Genomic DNA, 21,486 nt, shown 5'->3' on the forward strand with positions numbered 1-21,486 from the left:
TGGCTAACACTCATGCCAGATAGTATGATGGCTATAACCAAGAACCTGAGACAATGCAAGGAGTACAGGTCCTAGTCAAACACTCAATAGGCTACTAAGTAGGGGCTGACATCATGGAGAGTCACTTGGCATTGACAAGTCCAAGCTCAAATTATGTGTCCTCAAACTTAAATGGGTGCTCACACATTGTGTCCTCAAACTTAATCGTGTGCTCACACATTTTATTATCTTAAGTTTTATTACCATTCACACATTTTATTTAGTTATCACTTATATAAAGCTTCCTCTGCCAACCCATGGTGCTATGATTGTCGAGCTATGAGATAGAAGCCCCCTCCATATGCTACCCTACCCTACCCATGCTCAACCAACAATGAGTGCCCATGGGCATGCATACTCCCATCCCAACCCTAATGATCATAACTTCTGAAAATACCATGGAAGATTGGGCCTCACAAGTCAGTAGACAAATATACATGCACATACTCATGTGTGATGCACCACCATCATGAAGATCATAACATAAGGACTAGATGAGAACATAATGCAAAAGATCACTAAATCGAAAATAACTTGGGAGGACGGATTCTACATGAATCCCAAGAATTAATAAAACCATACATCATGAAATCACTCAACTAGCCTCAATTCGAGAGCATGGATTCTACATGAATCCCAATGATGCAACAAGACCAAATAGCATGAACTCACTCCACTGGCCTCAATCTGCGAACATGGATTCTATATGAATCGTAGTGTCCATGAAACAAAAGCAAAGGTCTAAAAGAAACAATAAAACCAGGTATAAAATCACTCAATCGAACACATCGAGAGTATAGATGCGACATGCATCTCAATGCAAACAAAAAACTGCAACAAAGGTTTGATTGATATCCAAATACATAATCCAAGTCCACGGCCCAACTCATGCCAATAAAACCCAAGAAAACCCAAGGAAAACCCCAAAATTTTGGAAAACTTCAAAATTAAAACTCATTTGATCTTTGGGTACAAAAACCCCAAAAATCCAAAATTAATTAAGCTCAAACACTATATGCAAAAATGGCCAACATGAAGACATAAAACCCCAAACCCTCATCACAAAAAATATGGAAATGCTCATACCTAACCAAGCAGGTAGAACTAGCATACAAAAATGGAGGGGAACACTAGTTCTCAGCCTCCAAACAAATGGCTACCAAAAATAGAAGCTAAAATGGAGCAGAAACAATAAAACAGGAAAGCCCTACCTCACAACCAAAAGGGCAAAATGGAAATCTAAACCATAAAATAAATAGCCCACAGAAGTAGTTGAAAATCATGGCAATCCAAGGTTTCCCTAAGCGGGATCCAATGGATCCAACGAGCCTAATCTTGCGATGACCCCACACTCATAGCTCCCACAAAAAACAAAATAGTAAATCCTCATGAAGAGGATTTTGGGTTTTACTCTCAAAATTTCTAATTCAAAAGTGAGAAGTGAGGAATTAAATTTCTTTTTGGATATTTTTTCACTTTTTGAGTGAATAATTGATTAGGGAAAATAACTAGTCAACCTAGTTAAACCCCAAATTTACCCAAACAAAAAAAAGATATTCCTAGTAATAGGAATTCATCTATGGCAAAGCTGCTAGAAATTAAAATAAATCAATTAAAAAGCCTGAAAACCCAAAAACACATAAATTTCCTTAACAACTTTCGCAACAATGCAAACCTCTAAATGCACAAACACGCTTATTGGTCTAATCACATAATGCAAATGGGTTCAAATTTAATAATCACCAAAAGGTTTAATTTAAACACTTAATTAAGGATACGTCAACCATACAAGGATGAAATTGGTGAAATATGAATGGTTGAATCACTAACTCCATGTGTCGTTGCCAAGGATATAAATCATGCACAATAAACAACATGATCAAGTGCAATTGCATATAATAACATAGCTGAAGCAATAAATGCATTAAATCACCTAATTTAACCATTTATTTAATTATATCAAAATAATCTATTTACATCACTCACGTTTGCATAAAGCATAACAATGTAGGAATGAAGTAAATAACCATAGCATTAAATCTATTACATAACATAATCAGTGATATGTCCAAATATCAGATAACTAGATTTCATCATAAAATACACTGTCATCTCAAAATGACATCATCATGCAATATGATTGACTGAACAACATAGTAATCTAACATCTATGATACTAAAATCAATGTATAACATCCGACCCTCTGGTCATCTCAAATGTAAAACATAACATAAGGCCCTAAGCCTCTGGATCTGCCATCGTGCCTAGACCTGTAACTCGTGCTTGTGGTGTGCAGGGACTTGGAGGTCTTGCAGGATGGTTGTGGCTCCATTTGAGTTGACGGGTTGACTTGTGATGACACTATTGCTTTGGGTGGTGGAAGCATTGTTGGTTATCCGCTAGAAGGTGGCCTAAAGTTGGATGATGGATCACTGTCAGGGTGGAAGAATGTGCTGGTCAGCACCTCCAACGCTAGTTTCCCTATGGAGAATCCCAAGATTACCCATGGTTAGGAGGGTCCTATGATATCCTTCCCTGATAGTGTGGTGGAAAACGTGACCTCTAGCCTCAAACTCTATGTTTTTGGTAGATTTGTTGCATTCTGTCCCACTATTGAGATGGTACACAAATGGGTAAGTCAGAAATGGAAGGTCAAAGGAAGCGTAAGTGTTTCCACTATGCCTAGTGGTCTCTTTTGTTTCAAATTTACCATGGAGGAGGATTTCAACTCCATTCTCTCTAGTACTTGGTATTATGGGAAGCATTGTCTTCCCCTAACAAAATGGCATTCAAGCTTTGATGCTAGTGTGGAGTTGAACAAACTTGCCCCAGTTTGGGTTAGGTTACCTGGTCTCCCCCTTGAATTTTTGGATTAGAAGATCTTAAAGGAATTCTTTTGGTCATTTTGTCATGGCAGATAAAGTGACTTTACAAAAAACACAGTTGGTTTATGCAAGGTTATATTTGAATTTAGCTCTGAATAGAACACTCCCCACTATAGTCACATTGAGGACTAAATGGGGTGAGAAAATTCAGCCTATAGAATATGAGAATGCTGGACTATTCTACCAAAGATGTGGTCAATTTGGACATCTTATCGTGGATTGTAAAGCCAAAATGCAGAAAGACAAACAGAAAGAGGGCTATCCAGGGATTTTTATTGAGTCCTTGGGTGAACCTTCAGAGATTTCTAAAAAGGTGGCAGAGACTCCTCCTAGGGCTACTCCCATTGTGCTTCCCACTCTAGAAAAAAGCTTGGACCTGGGGGGGAGTAGTTTTAGAGGACAAGATGAATTTGGAGGAATACCCTTTCATAAGGGATTTAGAGGAACTACTGTGCTCACTTAAGGTTGGGCCTACGGCTAGTGTGTTACTAGAGGAAGGTGAAATAGACATGACCCACACTCTCCCAGCTTCCCCAGCAACCTAGAAGGATAAAAACCAGCAAGAAATTCTATCTATAGGTTGTGATACAATAGTAAAAGTATGTACCCCTTTGAGGATGGTTAAAGCCTCCCCAACAGATATTGCTGCAAGAGTAATGGAAAGTATTAAGAAGGTGGAAAAGGAGCTTATCACTACATCATGATAGGAGGAGGATAACAGCAAATGGGAAGTCCAAAAGAAGATGAGGAGGGGGGGGGGTGGGGGGACTAAATGTTGGTACCTCTGGGATAGCTGGAAGATTGTCTAGCAAAGCAACTAGGACAAAGCAAACAACTATGGATGTAGCCAGTGGTAAGCAAATTACACTAGAGACAATTACCAGAGGTAAGAAATGAAATTCCTTTCTTGGAATATGAGGGGGTTAAATAATTTCCAAAAGCAATATGCTCTAAAACAATGTATTTTTCATGAAAAATTTGATGATGTCTTAATATGGGAGGCTAAAAAGTCTTGTGCTAGTTTTGATAAAATAGCTAGTTATATTTGGCCAGGGGCTCGGTATTTACATATGGATGTTGATGGAGCTTCAAGGGGCATTGCCACCATGTGGAATCTGAACTCTATGAAGGGTACTAAGGTCTAGAAGGGAAAAAAAATTATCATTACTAACTTCTAGTCTAGCAGCCAATGTCAGGGGTTGATCAATATCTATGCCTCTAATAGCAGATTTGGGAGGAAGGAAACGTATGATAAACTAGCTAGGATTTCTAAAACTATAAACGATGAGTAGTTGATGTGTATGAGGGATTTCAACACCCCACTTTACCATTTGAAGAAGCTAGGTGGTAATAGAGAATGTTCAAAAAGTTTACAAGACCTCAATGACTTCATGAGTAGGTTGGACTTTATGGATGTGGAGTTGAGAGAAAAACCATATACTTGGAATAATAATAGGAAAGGGAAGAACCTTATTCAGGTCAAAATAGAAAGATTATTGGTGATAGGGAACCAGGATAGACTAGGGAACTCCCACCTTGAGAACCTCACTAGAATAGTATCTAACCACTCTCCTATATTATTCCATTGGCAGGATGGTTTTAAAGGAAAATATAAACCTTTTAGATATGAAATAATGTGGCAGCCTCACCCAAAATTCAAAGAGCGAATTTAGGATTGGTGGAATATAAGGATAGATGGTACTGTGATGTACAAACTTGCCCAAAAACTAGATAATATTAGGAGGAATGTTAGGGTCTGGGCTAAGATTTCATTTGGTGACTTATTCAAAGTTAAAGGTGAAGTGGAGGAAAAGATCAAAAAACTCCAAGGAGAAATTGCAGGAGAGACCAACCTAGAAGGTGCAACTCAAGAAGAGGAGTATAGAAATAATTCAAAGGATATCCTACTAAGGGAGAAATTTTTTTGGAAACAAAGATAAAGAATTCAATGGCTTAAGGAAGGTGATAAGAACATTACTTTCTTTCACAAGTTAGCCTCTAACCATAAAATAAGAAACACAATCAATAGGCTGAATGATGAAGGGGGAAGGGTCTTAAAAGAGCAGAAGGAGATGGGAAGACATGTTGTGGAACACTATAGTAGAGTGTTTTTTAAAGACAATTTTGTTGGGAACCCAGTAATCAAAAGAAGCTTGATTAATTTGGTCTCACAGATACTTGGTGTGGAGGAGAATAACCAGATACTTGGTAATATCATTGAGGAGGAGGTGAAAATTAAAGTGTTTTCTATGAAAGCTTATAAGGCTCTGGGCCCAGATGGGTTTCCTCCGACATTTTTCTAGCATTTCTAGGAGGTGGTTAAATCAAAAGTGGTTTGGGCCACTAGGGATTTTTCAGAACTGGTAAGCTGCTAAGGAGGTTTAACAAGACTTTTATTGCTTTAGTTCTTAAAATCCCTACTCCTTTGAGCCTTCTTGACTTTAGACCTATAAGCTTATGTAATACTATTTATAAGATCCTTGCCAAAGTTTTCATGAATAGAATTAAGCCTTTCTTGGAAAGAATAATTGATAGCCCTCAGAAAGGATTTGTTTCGGGAAGACAAATATTGGACGCAGCTATAACCACACATGAGGTTATTCATTCTATGGAGAAAAATCAAAAACCAGGGATGGCATTCAAATTGGATATTTTCAAAGCTTATGATAAGGTCAATTGGGACTTCCTTCAGGATGTACTAGAAAAAGTGGGATTTAACAAAAAGATTATAAACTTGATCATGATAATGGTTGGCTCAGTGCAATATTTTGTCCTGCTTAATGGTTCCCCCTAGGGCAACTTTGCTGTAGAGAAAGGTTTAAGATAGGGTGATCCACTTTCTCCCTACCTCTTTATTATGGTTGCTGAAGTCTTAGGGAGGTCATTCTATAAATTAGTGAGTAGGGGTTGTGTCAAAGGGGTTAAACCTACTACTACTGTTGAAACTAAGGTCATTCAATAGTTTGTTGATGACACCTTCCTATTTGGAGAATCTTCAGTAATGGAGGTTGAAGCTTGGAAGATGATACTACATAATTATGAAGAAATTTCAGGGCAGCAAGTGAATTACCACAAGAGTAAAATTTATTTCTTTAATATTGAAGCCTCATTACAAAGGAAGATAAGGAACATTCTAGAATGCCAATCAACTAGCCTCCTAGATTCTTATCTTGGATTACCACTTACTACTAAGGAAGTGACTAATGACTTTTGGAACACGATAGTGGAGAGAATTTAGAGGAAGCTTGCAAGGTGGAAAGGGAAGATTTTAAGCAATGCTAGAAAATTACAACTGCTCTTTGCTACTCTTTAGGGAATCCCTATTTACTTCTTATTCATTTTCAAAATTAATCAAAACATGGTGGAGAAAATTGAGAGAATTCAAAGGAATTTCCTTTAGTCAAGGATAGAGGATAAAAATAAAATTGAGTTTACTTAATTGGGAGGAGGTGTGTAAACCAAAGATTAAGGGGGGTTGGGTGTAAGAAGGCTTCGGGAGCTTAACAAAGCTCCCCTTATAAAAATTGGTTGGAGATTGGCTGAAGAAAATACTAATTGGGGCAATATCATGAAAGCCAAATATTTTTCTAATACCTCTTTGAAGTGGAATCTATTTAGCAATGACCTTCCTAGAGGTTCAAAAATCTGGCAGAATATTGTTAGAAATAGAGGTTTATTAAGAGAAGGTTTAAGGTGGATTGTGGAGAATGGATTCAATATTAGATTTTGGGAAGATAGGTGGATGCAGGGGAAACCACTGGTCTTTAGTAAATTCAGTAGATTAATGGAATTACTTAAAAATGAGGTGAGGGGAAAAGTCGAAGACTATATTGATCAGGAGAGTAGCTAGAAGAAGCTTTATGAGGAAGATTACTCCTAGGAGGATATTCTTCTCCTTAAGGAATTGGAAGAGCTGATAAAGAAACAAAGACTCCCCCTATTACCTCAAGAGGACACTATGGCTTGGGACTTAACTCCAAGTGGTAACTTCACTGTCAAATCAGCATACACATTCAGGTTTAGTAAGGACCCTTGCCCAACATTATGGTGCAAGGTATGGATTACTAACCTTATTCCTAAAATTAATTTCTTTTGGTGGATGGCTCAACATGGTAAAATCTTAACTTTGGACAACTTGAAAAGAAGGTGTTTTTATATAACAAATTGTTGCTATCTTTGTAAAGAAAAGGAAGAAAGTATTTCCCACCTTTTCTTAGAATGCCAGTATGCTTTAAGGATTTGGACTAAGGTATGGGAAAGATTTGTCTCGAACTGGGTTTTAAAAGATAATCTGGGATATTTGTAGAGAATTGGTGTTGTCCCTTTTATCACCCTAGATTAGTTTTTCTATGGAAAATTGTTCCACCATATGTTTTCTGGCACATATGGAAAGAAAGAAATAATAGATTATCTAGGGAGCAGAGTAAACTGGAGGATATGGTTTTTGGAATAATGGACAAATTGTTGAAGGAAAATTTAAGAGTGGCTAAATGTAAAATGCCAAAGGATGAACTAGCTAGACATGAAGGCCTAGTTGCTAAAAGATGGGGTTGTCATGAAGATTTTTTCCTCTTTGATAACTCAAAAATGATGATGAGACAGTAGACGACATGGAGACCCCCACCCTAATCCAATATAAATTGAACTTTGATGGTACTGCAAATGGAGGAATAGGAGTAGCGGAAGGAGTGTTACGGGATAGAAATGGTGATGTGTTGTTGGTGTATGTAGGAAAGGTGGGAAATGGAAGCAATAATTTGGCTGAAGCCATGGAACTGTTATGGGTCCTTCAGCTAACTAGGGAAATGTAGATTAAGGAGTTAACAATTGAGGGGGACTCTAAATTAATCATTGACTTGGTTAAGGGAGTGGCTAGATTGGGTTGGAATATTCAAAACACCATTATGGATATCAAGCAAGTCTTGAACGGAATGGAAAATGTCCATCTATAGCACATCTACAGGGAAGGAAACAATGTGGCAAACGTGGTGACTACCATGGGGTTTAATGCAATGGCAATCACATGCTGGAGGAATTGGTTTGATCTCAATGAAGATATTAAGTTGTTGATAATCATGGATAGAGGTGGGAATAATACATGGTGATGACTATAAATTTTAAAAGTAGGGCCAAATTTGGCAACATGGTGATAATGTTTGCTAAATTTAACAATGGATTTTTGGAAATAAAGGGAAGACGTGGTTGTACAAATAGTAATAAGAGTGATTACAAATTAAGAGAGATTCCATTTCATAATTATGGTAACCCATTACGAGTTTCAAATTACTTGCCAATTGGAAGTACGAAAGATATCATTAATCAGGATGTCAAAAAATGTCAAGGTGTGAAAATTATGATTTTATACATTCATGAATCCCATAATAATTTTGCATGGGATTTTGGAGCTCATCAAGCATGGGTCTGCAAATTTTATTTTCTTGTTGTTAAAGGGTTTAAGGTGGAGAGTAGTTGCAGAGAGATTGTTGTTGAGAAAGTTCAGATGTGTATTACTAAAGAAGGGGAGCCAGAAATTGGTGAAATAGAGATGGGTGGGGACTTGAATAGGTTGGAACCCACAAAAATGGAGAATTTTAAAGATAGGATGGCCACTTGGTTTCTTCTAAAGGAAGGGAGATTTTTGCCCTACATGCAGTCGATGCCGGGTACGATGAGAACTGTGTGCTCCAATTTGTTAATGGATGGAATGAGAGGAAGGTCACTATTAATGGAATCACCTTCTGAGGAAGTGATTGCCATGGTGACTGGCCTTTCAATGAAGAGGAAAAAATGGAGAAAGGTTACCAAATTTACTGATGAGGTCAGTATGAGTAGCTTCTTCGTGGAAGGTGAGGAGCCGATTCATTATAGAGGAGGGTTTAAAAGAGATAAGCTACCCACCCCATGGGATGATGTGTGCCTGGTCCTTATGAGGTAAGTGCAGGTTTGGTGTCTGCTATTAATATCATTTCCCTTTGTTAAACCATTTTAGGAATAAGGATTTCATTTCTATCCCCTTTTATCTTCTACATTCCCTTGAGGATATGGTTGCTGACATTAGAGAAAAAAGGAGTAAAGGTTTAAATTTTACCATAATTCATCAAGGTTTAATCTTCCACCTCTATCATTTTCACCTGGCCCTATGCCCCCCTAGGGTGGTGGTAGTGGATAACTAAAACTGCCACCAAAATTCACCCCCGAGCTCCAGTATGGGCACAAAAATTCACACCCCCTGACCCTCCCCTAGTAGGGAAAACAAGAAAAAAAAACTTGATACAATAGTAGAAAAAAGGGGAAACGAGAAGACAAAAATTAAAAAACCAGTTGAGGTTGATGGAGAGGATTCGGAGGAGGAGACCAAGAGTAAGGCTAGGAGGAGATCTAGTAGGCTTGGACAATCTCAAGCTAGGTGCAAATAGAAATCCCTTAGATATCTGGTTGAGAGGGTTGAGGAAAATAGTTCAAAAAAAAAATAATGAAGGTACAGAGGAGGAAGATAATTCTAATTCCAAGAAGGATGATGGAAAGGAGGAGGTGGATAAAAGTTTTAACTCAAGGGATAACTCTAAGGATAATGCCCAAACCCAGGCATCTGTTGGTAATGTTGTGAATACAGAGATCACCCATGTGTCTGCCAACTTTTCCCTCAATCCCATTACCTTTTGTGAAGAGAACAGCAAGATGGACACTTCCCCCATAACTATTTCATCCCTAGTTAAGGATAATTCTAAGGTTTCCTCTAACCCAAGGGTTTTGCAGGACGAAATCCAAGTGTTGAAAGCTAAGGAGGAAGCTTTAAAGGTGGAAGTGGAGACTAAGGAAGGGATTGAGGTGCTAGAGGAATGATATGCTAAATTGGAAAGGAGGGTTAAAACTTTGGAGGAGGGGTTTTTTACCTTCTCCAAATTTGGCCTCAAAGTCACACATGTTGTAGCCACCACCCTTCAATTGTTGGCACAGGAAAAAGAGGACACAAGTATGGATATGCAGGACCACAAGTTGTTCTTCAAGTTACTTACTAATGACTAGGCCCGGATGCTGTTGGACATGAAGGGGAAGGAGAAAAAAGAAAATTAAGTTTCTTAGTTTACTAGGATCCTTGGATCCAAGACTTTTTTACATTTTACTGTTGGTTAAGGTTTTGTTGGTTTACAGTTGTAATTAAGACTCAGGTTGGCCTATGTTGCCAATTTTGGTTAGGTTGAATTTCGTAGTTTACTAGTTTTCTCAGCTTGGTTTTAGCTTAGTTGTTCTTAAATTATGTTAGTTTTTGCAAACATTTGGAACTATGTTGACGTTTAGGTAGTCTTTTGTCTGCTAGTGGTTTTTGTTGGTAGTGTGTTGGTTACAGCCTTTTTTCTTGTATGGACCGACCCCCTTGCTTTGGTCGCTTTTAATTTCAAAAACAAAGTATCTCTTGGATCAAAATATAACAAGGTAAATATCCGCAACACATAACGAAAGAATCCAACAAGGACAATCCATTCCTAATTATTTAAGCATTTAATTAGGTAGTTTAAACAACATGAAAAAGGCCTTTAAAACACATAACCGAACACAATCATAAACATGACTTACCATTGCTATAGGAACCTAGTCCAATGTAGCAAGTAATAGTATGCAGTGCAATCTCTGCACACATGTCATGGTAATCACAAAACAACCTCATCATACCACATCAATCCTGGTAACCACTAGCACAAACCTCAGTGAACCATAAATCACATCATAATCTCATAAATCAGCCATAAGCATAATCAAAGCAACTAATACAGAAACATAAATCTAATCACCTAAATGGTGTATACCACTCATGGTCACGATCATGATCCATCACAAAAAAAGATCATCTAGGTTGCATCCATCATGACAACTTATAGAGGTCAAATGGGAGAGGCACTACATGCTATGAATGGTCTATTTTCTTATGATCATCCTCTAGGCATTGTAATTAAGGGACATTACCCTCTCTTTTTTTCCTTCATTTAATACCAAAATAATATACAAATATCCCTCACAAGTATGACGCAATTCTTGCAACTCAAATAACATATCTTGCACACATTGAAATCTCATAATGAATAAGAGAAATAAAGGCTCTTCATTTGTTAAACATTGTGTATTTCCACACCTCCAAAATAGGATCATAAACATGAAATGAATCACTTCTAAGATTCAAAGCATTCAAATTATATTTATTATGCTTATAATCTACATTTTATGATTTTTTTTAGAATAATAAATTCACTTTTAATAAAAATATGCAATAAATTTTTTGCATTTATCTATTTTCATGAAAAATGATAATTTAATATGATAGATGATTTTTTTTAACATATACTAAGTAGAAAATCCATCATTCTTAATTTTCTACTTGGTTTTGCAATTGGCAATTTCACCAAAATCTTTTTGAGACATTATACACCACCAAAAATGCCCTCCAAACATCACCATTTATCAACATGTAGGAAAACAATTTTTTTTTAAATATCATATTTCAAAGACTTGATCAACTTTTTTTTTCAAAAATATCTTTATTAGTAGCTATAGTTATTTATTTTTATCTCATGTCATTAGATCATTGCATTTTGTAATATTTTAATGTTATAATTTTTCTACTTTTGTAATTAATACTCTTTTCTATATTGATACTTAATCAAATAAAAAGGAAATTGATCAAATTTAACAATAGATAACGTTTGATAATCTTATAAGTCTAGAAACATTGCTTGCCTATAGGAGATTAATCATAATACTATTTAAAATTTAAAATTGTAATTACAAACCTATATATGTTTTAAATAAAATCAAAGTTATTTCCTATAGTGTGATATTTTAAGATAAGATATGGTAAAATGAGAAGGTTGTTAAGGTGAAGTCAACAAATTCTATCACATGTGAGATGTGGAAGTAATATAGTTATATTGAATGGGCATACTGATTTAAGGTAAATTTTGAATGAAATTTTGAGGGAAGAATTTTAGTTTGTATGTTATTTTAAGGATTCCTAGAAGTATGAGAGGTTTAATTTTATAATATTTTTCACTTCCATTATGAGTTGATTGTTGAAATTAATGTTCAAGGAACTCCTTCCAATCTAGGTTTCCTAACTTTATATCTCATACCTTGAAACAATGATCAATGAATTTTGACTAGACCAAGTTACCTTGGTATTTATACTTCATCAGTTTGGGTGATTCCATCTTATCTAGCAAAGGAAAGGCCACCTTGATATTTACACATAGAACACACGTCAATAAATTTTATTAAAAGGACTATAAGACATGTGGTTATAGTGACAAAATTGACAATAAGACTTAGAAAGACCATAATACTAAACTTCAAAGATTTAGAGTTTTGAAGAGCAAAAATGAGTTTAAAGAATGGAATATAAACATATTTTTCCTCTACAAGGGAATTTTTGGACTTGTCAAAGAGTTACAATTATGAAATTTTTAAGTTCAACAATGTCTTGGTAGATTTTGGGTGCAAAAGAAAGTTCAAAGATATCGAAGATTTTAGAGCATTAGACTTGTGAACGTTTGACATCTCTACAGTTTCTTGAACTTGGCAAATTTCTTCCATGAAGGAAGTGGGAGAAAAGAGGGGTGCAGATGTGATGAATAATTCATATTTGTGAGACATCAATAACTTTGAATGCTTGAAGTTATGACCTTCCTTTGATACTAACCTAAAAAACTGAATATCATAGATCTTAGAATTAACAAATTTTAAAAACATTTCAAGTCCAAAGACTTCTAGGAATTACAACCTTAAAGACATTTAGGGGTTTTAGAGAAGCAGATATTTTGGAGCTATTTGAATTCTTAAGTCTAAAGAATGTAGAACAATTGGGAAAAAATTAAATAAGAATAAACCCTAACCCTAAACACAAAACAAATATTTATAAACAACCCCATGATCAATGACACAAACCTAAGGATGACATAAATCTAACTTACACTAAGAACCATCATTAGTTTGACTGATATTAAAATAATGAACTAGCCTCAAAAAGGTTTAAACTCCAAAAGATAGGGCACAAAATTATAGGCCCATGGCAGACGAAGTTGTCAACCTAAAGAAGGAAAATCTATGAGCGATGAGCAAGGACCTTGAATGACATTGAACATATAGACCAAAGAAGCCTTACAAGTACCTAAAACTAAAATTTGGAAAGGGTAAGAAGCTCAAAGACATAGAGGATAGAAAATGGAAAAATATCAATGATTGAAAATGAGAAAAAATGAAGACCCAAGCACCTTTTATAGGCACTTATAATAATGATATCACCCTGGAACCCTAACCTTGGAGTTTTAGACTAAAGATGTAGAGGTCTCGAACTTGTTGGACTCCGACAAGTTGGAGAGTCCAAAAAACTAAAAAATTAAAATAGGGGGAAGAAGGAAAACTCTAGATGTAAGATATTCAATATTTGACAAATTTTACACTCAAGAGTTTAAAACAAGAAAAACAAAACTCTAGACACCCGCAGTTATCATACTTTTTGAGTTTTGGAGCTCTGAGAACTTTGTAAATCTGAAAAAACTCAAGAGTTAGAAAATTAAGGAAAAGGGGGGAAGACTAACAATCATGAAGGCTAAGAGCACAAAAGCATCAAAAGGACTAGAAAGGACCCAACTAATGGGAACACTAAGACGTGTACACAAACGAGTGCATCAACAAAGAAAAGGTAACCAAACCAAAAAGGACCAAAGAGTCAAGAAGCAAAAGAGGGTTCCCCATTTATGCAAATTCTCCAAATGGATTGTGTATTGTAAAACTACAAAAGGAACAAGCCAACTTGCCCTTGGAAATTTGACTTTTCCCAATACATTTTGGCTAAAAATTATATAGTAATTTCCTAGCTCTCAAGTTACTTAGTAGATTCTAGCATTTTGCCACTAGTCAAATTTAGAATCAAAGTCTAATTTCTTCTTCTTATTTCAAGGTAGAAACATTCTTTCTATTTTCCCCATTATGCTTACTTTCATAGATCATATTTTCTTTATCGCTATCTCATACTTCTATTAAGGAATTAAAACCCTATATTGTGTAGATCTTGCATTGACACCCATTATCTTTTGGTTGCACTAATCGAATTCATTTTTTGAGTGGTTTTATAGTCCAATGTATATAAAATTTGGGATTTTGTAGCTTCCATGTTGCATACCCATTTTCCACTATGCAAGTATAACTTCAAAAAAAGCTGTTTATTTTGTGATTGATGTTCTTTTATATTTACTCATATCAATTTATACTTTTATCGATAATAATAAATCAATGATAAGATGTAGATATTACAATTTTCTTTCAATTTAAGTTTGGTGATATCAAGATTAATATCATTCTTCTTATTTAATTATTTACATTAGTTTAATTAATGTTGTTAATATAATTAGGTATTTAAATTAAAATTTTAACCTAAGTTGGATCATTGAGGTACAAGATAGAAAATCATAATGGGGCATATGCATAAGGTTTTTCTCTTGAGCGCTACCTAGTCAAGTTCCCATCATCTTTGTAAGATGAAGATAAAGAGTTTAATGTCATTTATTTTTATTTAGCGTCTTTCATTAATGTAGTGTAGTCATCAATATATGTTGTGATTAATGATGTTGAATGTGCACTATACATTATCATCTAAAATGCAAAAAAAAAAAATTGTGTGTGAAGGACAAATCAATTATATTCTTTTTTCAATATTAAATACAAACTAAATTTAATTAATTGAAAATTGATCACGATAGGAAACAAGTATTGTATACTATTTTTAATTTCGTATGTACTTTACTAAATAAAATGATAATTTGCAAACAATAATATAAACAATTAATGCAACTAAATAAATAAAAAGAATATAATTCTAATTTTATGAGAGAAATATCAATATTTTAAAGTTTGGTTTTAAAAATTTATCACAAAAATTAATTAATCTTTCATCATTTTTATCAAGAAAGCTAAATTAACTTGTTTTATTTTATTACATCTAGAAAATTTCTACAATCCAACATCAATTTCTTAGAAAGATCTTATAATTTTGTCCCCATGCTAAGTATATACAAATATAATTTAAATTTCTAAGAAATATCTTATTATTTGTCTCTAATTGACACATTAAATAATTTTAAACATAACAAAACAAGCAACACAAGTCTAATGCTAGCATTTACACCTAGAGGAGGTTCAAAGAATAAAGAGTAAGAACATATAAACATAATTTTTGTGATAATTTAAAATATATTCATTCTATAATTAAATTAATTCTAATACTTATTATTATCATTCACAATCTCATAAAAATATATAAATGATAAACTTAATGGAAAATAATCATTTAAAAAGAAGAAGAAAAAGAATAATAACTATAATAAAGCTAAGTTCCTTTTTCATTAAAAAAAATTCAAAAGAACTCAATAAGAAAAGATAATATTAAAAGATATTTTTATTAGAGGAAAATAATGATAAAATTTCTATTTTTTTTCTTATTAATAATTTTTGTATTGTTTTTAAGAGTGGTAATGAGCCTAAGTTGATATCAACATGGGGCTCAAGAAGATTCAAACCTTAAGACCTGTAGGATATGAGGCTCTCAAATAAATAATTAATTATTACATATGAGATGTTCCCTTCTTATTGATAATATTGAATTTTTTTTTATTTGTTTATTACAACAACTGAAATCATTGCAATCTTAGTGGAGTATTAAAAAGAGTTTTTTATTACTAAAATTTGTTTCAAAGATTCCAAAAGTTAATTTAAAAATAGTTTGTGGAAAGTTGAGTCTATAATATATATTTATTGATTAGTCAATGAAATTTGATATTTTACCAAAATTGGAACTACAAGAATAGAAATAAATATTTTTTATTTGATAATAAAAAATAGAAATTTGTTTATTTTATCCAAATCTTCTCATCTTTTAATGACACTATGATATCTTGTACTGAACAAAATTTAATTTCTAATATATTTATTTAAAATCGTTTTCTTTCACTGACAAACCAAAAAATGGTATCTTTGCCATCACAACAAAATAAATTAAAATAATTAAGTGTCCCAATCAAAATTAAATTAAATTATATTCCCTAAATTCCTAAACGGGATATTATCTCGTTATTCGTATTCTTACAAGTTCTGGAGATAAGCTACTTGTCTACTGTATAATATAATATAATATAAAAGACCTTGATTTCAATATAAAGAAAAAGAAAGATCGTCGGTGCTACTACTCCTTACATGTCTACCTGATTTATTTATTTTCATTTTACAAAGGAATTATTATAATTATTAAATTAATAATCGCGTGCTTCTTTCCTTTATTATTTATTTCTTATATTTCCTTTCTCGAGAAAAAGATGGACAATACTCCAAAACAAATATGCTCATCGATAAAGTTCATTATATATATAATAATTTCAGAATTTGTTATATGGGATATTGTAAATATAGTAAATTATTCTTTGAGTAATAGTCGTGGAGAGGACAGTATTTTTAGTTTAGCTTTCAACATCATGAAATGAAATTATTTTGGTTTAGGAACAAAAATATTTTTAGTTAAGCTTTCAACATCATGGAATAAAATTATTTTGGTGTAGGAACAAAAATGCAATCTCCTGTATCTTAACGGATCATTTATCACTTAAGAATATGGTAGAAGAAAGGATATGAATGTTAGTATGATTTAAAAAATATTATTGTTGAACATTTTTTAATCCATGTCTTATTGGCGGGGATTAAATATTTTTATCTCACATCTGCACTATTATATAATATGTAAAATTCATAAATTTTCACTTATCATATCTTTTGTCTGAATTATTTTATGTAACTGTATTTTATTTTTTATTTTTCATTTTTGATTGGTTGTAGCAATTTTTCTAAAGTCTTTCATTTTTCTCTCAAATTTTTTTTAGAAAAGGGGTTGGTATTCATGGCAGCTTGTAATGTTTTGGGAGATGAACACACCATGTATCTATTGGCAATATGTTTAAGTCAATTGAGTATTTTGTTCATTTCGTGTTGTCATTTATGGCAACATATATTTTGGTATTTCATTGTGAGATCAGAGAGAAAATTGTTTAAGTGTTTGACAATTTGCATCAACACAGAGCTAGATTTTGTATGTACGGATGACAGAGTTAGAGTTGACACGTGCACAGTTGAGGACAGATAGTTGACAGTGTCATGATGACATGTGCCATTGCGCATATGTGTACAAACAATACGCCAATAGTTACTGAGGATTTACTAGTACAGGTAATTAGTAAGGAAAAACAAAGCACATCAAAAGATTGAGTATTAACTTAACCTTGATGGGACAACATCCTAGATGTTAACCTTGAGTTAGTAAATGTCGACTTTATAATTAGCCAAGTGTGTGGAAGCATCAAGGCTAACAGGATAGAGTTTTTCTAAAAGGCAAAGGTATAAGTAAAGATCTTAACTTACGAAGTTAAGTGTGGTTGTAGATCATATGCAAACTTATGTGAAGATTGTATGTGTGATATGTGAGCCTTGTATGATGCGAAGTTTGATGTATGATCAGAGGAACCATGAAGTATAGTAGTGAGACAGCATTGTATGTATCTCTACTTTTGTAAAGAAGATTAATTGTATATTGCATGTTTGGGTTGTGGGTTCATCCTAATAATTTCTATTTGTATCACCAACTCCTAACAGGGTTTAGGCTTTTAACAAGGCCTAGTCCTCTAACAAGGACCGAGACACTATATTTTGTAAAAGACTCCTAACAGGGTCAATATCCTTAATCAAGTACTTTTGTTTAGTGGATCATTTTATGGGTACCATCCCCCCAAGATTTTCCCTTGGCCAGGGTTTCCCTAGTTAACAAAATATGGTGTTATGAGTTCTCATTGTATATGGTTATTTTTACTAGTTTGCATTATTGGTTTCTTTCTTGTCCATGGTTTAAAGTAAGTAACAATGTCTTGTTGTGGGCATAAGTTTGTAGAATACTGATTCACCGACACCCCCCCCCCTCCCCCCCTCGGCACAACTCTCAGTATTCCCTATTTCTAACAGTATCTGCATGTAAATTTTTAGAAGGCAAATGGCATGACCATAGAACTCTTCCTAATGTTTTGCATTCTTATTAGAGTTTACAATAAATTTTTTGAACCTATTGTGGGCTGGCTGAAGTAGAGTTGTAGAAGTGATAGAACCCTACTACAACAACAACTAAAATTGTTCTTAGTAAGAAGTTAGAACCCATTATATTTCGAAGTGGTTGTTCATCATTTTTTATTGTAATAACTACAAATTTAGTATCACAATTACGCATTTATTGTTTGATCTTTATGATCTGGTGTAATGCAATATGTTTTGTTCTTCTCTCAAATGCATTACACCATCATTAGTTTGGGAGATGAATAACAAGAAATCACAATGCAATGTGTTTTATTCTTCTTAGCAATTCCATTATGAGATAATTCCTTAGAGTTACTATGGGTTCAAATGGGGACACTATGACCTATACTATGATTTAGGTACTATGTTAGTGGCTTATTTTTAAAAATTTCAATATTAAATTATCTATTTCGTGGGTATATAGTTCTTGTGGGTGTTTGGTTTCACTAGGTGTAGGTTTTTTAATAAAATATTTTTATGTTAGATTGATCATCTCTCCTTAATTTTAATGTCCTTTGTTCATTCAATTCTTGTAAAAATATTTAGGGTTGTGGAATGTGAATAAGTTTTCTAGGGCTTCATTTCTTTTATGTAGGTTATGTAACTTGATCATATGCAATCATCTTGGTATAATTGAAAATGTTTCCATTCTTACCAATGAAAATGTCATTATAGACTGAATAACACTACACATTTTCCTCGTATTGATTACCATCTAGTACTCATCCCAATGTCATAGTATTCTATTGAAGGAGGTGATGCACACATATAAATTACCTTAGGACTTTTCTACACATAGGAGATTGTTGCATATTTGTATTCCCAACAACTCACCTTCACAAGTAAAAAAATATTCACTCTTTCATCGTTGGCAAGAAATTTTCCTCTACCACACACACACACACACACAACTTTTCATAATAAGATTATTTGTATGTATGTCAAGTTTAGAAGTTTGGTGGATGCTAGAAAATTCTTTGATAACTTGAAATAATGAGACATCATCTCATGGAAATGATTTTTATAGCATACAAGGGAAATAAGTGCCCTCAAAAGGTATTATTCTATGTCAAAGCATGTTATAGTTTTGGAATTATTGACATGTGCGATATGTGACTAGCATTAGATAGGGAAGTGAATTTTAGTAGAACTTCACAATGTTTGTTGGTGTAGGATGGCTAGATATTTAATTTTTTCTCAAAAGTGTTTCAACCCATTTTCACAAAAAAATTGCGAGGTCATAGATTCGGTTAGCTTCTTGATACAACCTATCATTTTTTTTAAATAACTTGTGTTTTTTTTAAAGTTTGGAGGTGAAATAGTGGGATGATAAAAAGGAAAGAAAGTAGTTGTTGCTACCATTCTCTTATCCTAAGGTATGATAAGAGTCAACAATTTTTGGTTAAGTAAGGAGCAATATTTTCTTGTGTGCAAAGAATTTTCTCTTTCAAAATTCATAGGATCAAGTTCAACTCTTAATCACTTCAAATAGATTAATCAATCTCAGATACCCACTCAGTCTATTGAGCATATCATCAGTAATTTAACATTTCATATAATTTCTTAACTCGTTATCTCTATATGTGTTGACTGCTAATAAATAAACTAATATAAAATATAGCATGCATAATAATAACATCCACACATGAAAATAACACTTTCACAATAGGATTTAATGTGGAAACTCAATTTGGGAAAAACCACCAAGTAACATGCTACCAATTTTTCACTATTCTGAAGTGAGCTCGATTAGGAGCCAACCCTATTAAATGTGACCCTATTAAAGGATTTAATCAATGTTGGTATTTTGAAACTATAAGTTACAAAAGTCTTGTACTGGGATGTAGAGAAAAGATAAATGCCTATGGATTAGGTAATTCCCATATTCAACATAAATTCTCTCAGATCTAGACCAACTTCAACAAAGCACACATGGACTTTCTACTCTTTAGGCTCTGCAGGGCCAAGAAGGGTGCACCTAGGGATTTATTTGGCTTCTTCTATGATTCTCTTCTTCAATATTTTCTCACTAATATTCATCTTCTCATATTTATATCTTATACTAGATAAATGTACAATAATCTTCTTGGTATTATAATCAACTTATGTGTTACAACAATTAACTATGAACTCCAAGGAAGCTGTTACAACAAGGGAATGACCAAAAATTTAGTTCTTCATTACAGAAATGGAAAATTGATTTTGATTTATATGTGTATTGTGCAACCACATGACCATATTAATTTGCATATTAATTAATGATCAGTGCCTTACCCATTTTTATACAGAGTCAAACTGGTAACCCTAGACCTATTTAATTGACTTGCAATTAAAATTATTAGTTGTTAACCCTTAATTTCATTCTTATGATATCCCTCTCATATACCTAGAAGCCTTATCAATTCATGAAAGCACTTACTTAATTCCTTGAATTAAAAGAAATCAATGAAAATACATCCAACTCATCTAAGCTACATTATATTGAAAGAACTTTGTTCATTTCAATCTCAGAATAATAGATACATAAAACTGGAGACAAAACTTAGAGACACATATATGCAGAACTCTCCTTTGTATTAATTTCCCTTGAAAACCACACATTATTGGTATAAACTCAAAATGTAACTCAAGACATGACAAAAATTGTCATTCAAGATTCATTGTATTCTTAGATTTGCAAAATTGAATACATCACACATTTAACACAAAACTTGGACTGACTATAATAGCAAAAATACTAAAATTCTATAGACTTTGGAATTCTACTCCACATATTGGAAATCCTTTTACAAGAAAGATTGTGACAAGCTTTAGATGGGAGGAGACATGTCAAAAACTGATTTGGAAACAAGTACAAAGATATTTTAATATTATGACATTACAAATATTCTTTGTATTCGGATAAAAATGGGGAAATAGTTGGAAAACTGGCAGGTGGCTCTTTCCCCAGGAGTCTTTAACATAATTCTATCTGTATTGCAACTACTTGTCACTTTCCTTTCCTTTTCTTTACCCTATTTTGTCTCTTCTAACTTTAACTATGACTTTAATTTCCTAGTTGTTATCCTCGAATGGTAGGGCCTTTATCTCTATTATAACTTCCCAAATAGCTATATCATGGTCCACATCAGGCCAAGTGGCATCCCTAATTCCATTTAATTCTTCAAGGCATTTGTCACACTTTTTGCTAACTCCTAGGCCAAGCTTGTGATGTTGCGCTTCTTTTTACTTGCCACTTTGCAACCCTAAACTTTAATTGCAACTTAGACCTTGCAACAATGTGATAGCTATTTCTTTTAACAGTTAAATGCTCTTTGTAGTTTCACAACTCACAATTTATATTCATATCTTAACCATGTGAATCTATGACTTATAAGCTTTCTCCACTTCGCTACCTTAACCTTAAGTCAAACT

Source organism: Cupressus sempervirens, chromosome 3 (assembly GCF_028749045.1).
Source record: "Cupressus sempervirens isolate cs-2001-9-10 chromosome 3, ASM2874904v1, whole genome shotgun sequence".
Classification (NCBI taxonomy): Eukaryota; Viridiplantae; Streptophyta; class Pinopsida; order Cupressales; family Cupressaceae; genus Cupressus; species Cupressus sempervirens.